Genomic DNA, 6,000 nt, shown 5'->3' with positions numbered 1-6,000 from the left:
GCATCCTGCGAGCGCTGGTCTGGTTGAACGAGCAAACTCCACTATTAAGAGCAGGTTGAAAAAATGCATGGAAACAACAGGCAGATCTTGGCCAGAGTGCCTAGACTTAGTGAAGCTCTATATGAGAATTACTCCCACTTCAGAAGGGCTAACACCTTTTGAAATCATCCATGGGAGACCATATAGACTACCTGTGTTCCCTGCAGATTTGCAAAAAGCAGATGAAGAGCAGTCCTTGGCAGACTATATGATAAGGACGCTCAAACTGAAAGATGTGTCAAATGCAAATTTACTGCCGCCTGATCTTTCCTCCTCACAGGTCGACAAACCCATCGATCCAGGAGACTGGGTCTACATCAAGGTCGTAAAAAGAAAGAACTGGCTCAGCCCACGGTGGGAGGGACCATTCCAAGTCTTGCTGACTACCCCCACCGCAGTGAAGATTGCTGAACGGCCCAGCTGGATTCACCTCAGCCACTGCAAGTTGCAGAGAGTGCTGGACCCCTAATTCGGAGTGGTGGGGAAGGCTAACTTCAAAGGAGTCCTATCGTTTAGGGTGGGACGTCTCAATGTTGGTGAAGAAAACAACGATCCCCACTCCGCTAGGCGAGGGGATGTCCCGGTGTCTCTGCCATCCTAGTAGCAACGGGGCTCCATATGCCAGATGGATCCTCTGCTGCGTTGTGGTTGGAGCGTGCTATGGTCTATGGACTCATTTGAACAGACCAAGTGACAATGTTGACCGTGGAAAACGATGGTCACACGATGAGAACTTTGAGGACTGGTCATGGGACCCCAAAAACCCATACGAAACCAACACGTGGTACCGGTACGTTAAGTTCACTGTGAGAGCCCACACACAGGAGGGATGTTATGTGTGTTCAAAACTCCCCCCTTCCTCCACGCAAGTTCACTTGGAGGCCAGAGCAATGAATGTCACTGAAGCGAAATGCATGGCATCCATGGGAGGAGTTGGATATCAACACCCTGCCGTCAAAGTGAGTGATGACGACCCTTTCCGCCCTGGACTTGTGGAAGGCACCTGTGATAAGCTTTTCTGGACAAATCTCAATGTGACTGTTAAAGGACGAACATTACCGCAGGTGGCCTACACAGAGCGGCGGCCTGGAGTGGACTATACGTGTTACATCCAAGGAAGTGAGACCCACAAATGCATTGACAGTGACTGCTCTCCAGGAGGAAACTGGATGGGAGCTTTGGACATCGTCACTGAGTGTCAAGATAGGAGAGCCATTTCAGTTGGGGAGGGCTCTCCGACTAACATGTCTGCACCATCGAACGGAACATACTTCATACAGAATGGCTGGTGGCTGTGCGGTCACAAGGTTTATCCAATGCTGCCCGCCAACTGGACAGGAGTGTGTGCACCAGTGTGGGTGACAGACCACACCTACAGGATACGACATCGACAGCTGACGACAGCACGCAACTCTTCTGGACGTCAACGCAGAGCGGTTGCAACCTTTGACCCTCATGACCCTATCTGGGGTGCGAATGTTCCAGGCGACCATAAAGTATGGTCCGTTGGAGACAAAGTTGTTCATGCGCTTTTTCCCTGGGTCGGAGTAGGAAAACAATCACTCTTCATCGAGACACTGAACTATCGTTTTCAATCCTTTGCGAATCTCTCACTGCAAGTCAACGATGGACAAAATAGAGAGATTCAGGCTATTAGGCTGTTGGTCTTGCAAAACAGGATGGTTCTGGACTTGTTGACGGCAGCACAAGGTGGTGTGTGCCACATCATTGGGACTTCCTGTTGCACATACATTCCTGGAGAGAATGATACACACATCTACGACGCCATGGCTTCGCTGAAGAACTTACAGCAGGCCATGTCAAATGACAAAGTTCCACAACAGTGGGGTTTCTTTTCATGGCTATTCTCTGGCAACTGGTGGCAACTGCTTTTGAAACTAGTGTCTCCTGTGCTTGTTGTGCTGGTGTTGTTGTGCTTGTTTACAACCTGTGTTATCCCATGTTTGAAGTCTGCTGTGACGAGAGTCGTCTCTTCTACCGTAGCACACGTAAATATACAACTTCTTAGTCGTGACGGATGTGATGACCATGATGAAACGCGGATTGCGTAGGTGCTATTATACTGGACGTGTTTTACAGAAACTTGATGATTTGACCATCGAAAATGCTTCGCAAGTGATGGATACAATGATGTACTGTTTCTGTGTTTTTCTTTTTATTTTTTTGTTGATAGCATTCTGGTCGCCTAAGGCAGAGGGACCGTGTGTGACTTTTCCTGCATATTAACATCGGCCAGCAGGTTTTTAGACCACACAATAAGTTTAATCTGGAGTATTGAGGAATGTCCTCATCTTCACTGGAGGTTGTTGCTATCAGTGTTTGTTGTTTTTGTCGTGTTTCACCCTACACGCTCCCCAAGCCGTCCGCTGTGATCTCAGCTTTTTATTGATTTTTTTTTATTGTTGTTTTTTTATTTTTGCTATTCTTCTTTATATTTACTTACTTACTTATGTTTGATTGATCGGGTTCACATAATCATATGATAAAACAGGAGGGAGATGTCAGGGTTTTCCAAACTATCTTGATCTATGATTATGGTGGAATGTATATAACCGGTAATAAATAACTTAGGTAGATTAGTTTTATGCTTACGTTGGTATGTAACCGGTAATAAACCACTTAAGTCTGTCCCATCCTAAACAATGTCGTAAAACATCCCCTGCTCTGTTTTCCTAGATGTCAAGAGCTTTAACTTGTTTATTCAGTCTACTGTCACCCCCACCCTGTTCCTCTTAATAAAGATGCGCTTGTGGGAAGGGAGAGTTAGACTTCATTCGACTATCGCTGTGACAACAGCGACGAGTGAACTCTCCGCCTGCAGGTGCCCAAAACGACTAACTTGTCTCCGAGTGGTTCTTGCAAAATAAGTTAGAGTGAGCACCACCCTAACATGGGTGGCATAGAGGGGATGGAGGTAAAGCAGCAGTAGGAGTGGGGGTGCGATAAAGAGATCACAATGAACGATGTTGCTCGAGTGTGAACGTGAGCAAAATAAACAACCCCCTAAAATAGTTTGGAGACTTGTTCATCTATCACCTGTGTCGTTTCTGTCACGTGTGAGCAATGCGGTGCTTGATCACAGAGCAGGAAACGGGAATCATCGACAATCTCTCAAACTGGGTTAACATTGTTGAAAATCCGTCCGGGGCCACTGATGGTACTTAGGTGACACATCAAGTGACACAACCATTTTTCTTTGAGGTTTTTGTATAGCACACCATATGGTTCGCAAGTCGGCTTTATAGTTTTGAGGTTTGGAGTCGGAATCCCAGCTCCGGCTTTCTGCGTGGGCTTTGCGTGTTCTCCCCTTGACAAAATGATCCTTATGAACCCCCAAAAAAGGCTGGAAATGCTTGAGAAAAAGACCACCAGATCCTCTGTGTCTTATAATATAGTTGTGGCAAACCTCAAAATATCCCAAGGAAAAATAATTATGGAATTTAGCATATTTCTTGTCATGCGTAAAGGAGCTTCTTTTATGGGCGGATCTGTCACATGCGCTCATTCCAGTCCACATACTGCTTGGCCTGTGGAGGTTCCTGACGTCAACCACCAGTCTGCATCTCTTTGTTTTGTTTTTTTATTCATGGAGGTTTAGGTTCACTCAAGGACACATTGACAATCCCCCCCAACCACCTACACCGCTCCTTCCACCGTCTCTACTGAGCAATCAAATAGGTGCCATAGTATATCAAAAGCTGTTATCTAATGCTAACGCTAATCTGGTATTTGGGCTTGCAGCTCTGCTTACCTTGCGTGAAACTACCGCTGGCTGATTTAACTTTATTACCCCACAATTATAATGAGCATCCATCACAATATGGAGACATCCTTGGCTGGACATGAATATAGCATGATTATTAGAAGCTAATGCGGCTGGAATGAACAGCAAGATGGATGTTAGTGACAGACGCAGGGCGGAGAGCAGCTTCCAGGTCTTGATTAGCCTACTATGCCCGACCGGGAATGATATGTCTGTACGCAAGACATGGGAATGAATTGGGGTCCGACAGTGATCTTATTTGTGACCGCTTTAGAAGGAATGCTGTGAATTCGAAAAACGTCTTTAAAACGTCTCCTAAGAACTGGAACTTGGGCAATGAAACGAGTGATCTTGGAAAAACAATCCACTAGCCCGAGTATAACAGAGATGCCCCTAGAGTCCAAGTCAAGCCAGTACGCTGACAAAGCAGACCGAATAGGTGGGGATAATGGTTTGACATGTTTCCAATTTATTTTGAAACCGTTTCCAAGTGTACCTTTCCAGGGTAAAATTGGCAACTGGGATTGGAACCACTTTTTCCCATTGATTGGAAGTTGGTTCCAATTATAGCGCGTAATTCCAAATACACAACATATTGCAAAGAAAAATGTTGATTTGCGTTTCCCTGTAAGGCTTTCACACAGGATTCTGAGTTTTGAAATTTCAAATTGGACAAATATGCTTATTGTTTTCTGTCCTACTGATAACTTTTCAACATTTAGTGTTTACATGGAAACCATAACTGCCCGCTTTAACATAGTTGACATACTATTTTTAAAACTCAGTTTAAAGCGTCGTTATATGAGCCACTTCTCAGATGAGTTTACAAACTCATCTGTCTTACAGACAACAGTCTGCTCAACAGCTCTAATAAATACGACAGTGGCATTCACTTGCATGGCCTTCACCCGCTGACCGTTCAACTCTGACCTTTTACCCCACCCAAGGTTGTTGACCTTTCCCTTCATACTCATCCTCATTTCCCGTGAAGACTTTATTCACCCTTGCTGCTACCAGCTTTTAAAGTATTCTTTCTTGCTGATTGACAGATTGCAAGAGAAATGAGCCGAAATGCTTCGGGCTAATGAGACAAGCAGGGACACACCCTTGCATGTCCCTCTGCCTATCTTTTTTTTTTTTTTTAGTCTGCTCCTTCCTCTGCTTCCTTCTCTTCTTTCTGGTGCCCCTCCCGCCTTTATTTATGCCTGCAGAACCACTTTGTTGTGCTTTTAGAGGCCGGGTTTGTAGTTGGAGCAGATGCTGAGGCTGATATTCCCAGATCCTGCAGCGAGCAGAGATAAGAGCAGATTTATGCCAGAGTGAGGGAGCATGGGAGTAATTGCTAATGCTTTGATGGTGAGGCTGAGTGTGCTTGTGTACCCTCAGCTGCTTACTAACAAGGACACCTTTAGATTTACAACATTGTATTACCTTATTTTTTGCTTGATGCCAAAAGTGCACACATTTCTATTTTCACTATTTCAAATACAATAAATTGATTTGGCCCAAGATCTTGTGAGAAGGCTGCAGAGAAAGGTTGTCGCTGTAATGGTCTTTATTGCCATATATAGTATCAAATGTAAAAAAACAAGTTAACCCCTGTAAAGTATATTCATCAAAACTATGATATTTAATGACAAGCAACCAGTGGCAGAACGGCTTTCTCACATATACATTTTCAGAAATAGGTGGAAACAAAAATATCGCCATGATTGTTAATTTTACCCTTGATCGTTGGCCCAAAGACTCAACTCCATTTTCCATAATATGTTGCCTTTTGTAATAAATAACAATGGACATGATGATGATCTTTAATGTGATTCAGTTTCTTCAGTGAATCTCTCTATTTTTCATCTGCCCCTCTCAAATTCTTCTTCCGTCTTGCTGCGTTGTATTGAAAAATTGCAACCTAATTTGACGTTAGGCAATAATTTCATGGTTTTATCGTTTTGTTTCTCGGTACCACTCAAGCAAATTTGCTGTGTTTTTCCTCATGTCTAGCCATTTGCAGCATGCGGGCACTGCCTTCAGGAATGTTTATGGCCATTGTATTTATAGCTGCACTGAAAACGCATGACATCATCAGAACAACGGATAACATATCTTATGATAAGGTTATCTCGGTGGGGATTTTCTCAAGTACAAGTGTATTTTCCCAGAAGCAGATGATGGCTACC

The sequence above is a fragment of the Syngnathus typhle genome, linkage group LG1 (genome assembly GCF_033458585.1).
Source record: "Syngnathus typhle isolate RoL2023-S1 ecotype Sweden linkage group LG1, RoL_Styp_1.0, whole genome shotgun sequence".
NCBI lineage: Eukaryota > Metazoa > Chordata > Actinopteri > Syngnathiformes > Syngnathidae > Syngnathus > Syngnathus typhle.
Note: the sequence above shows the minus strand (reverse complement) of the source record.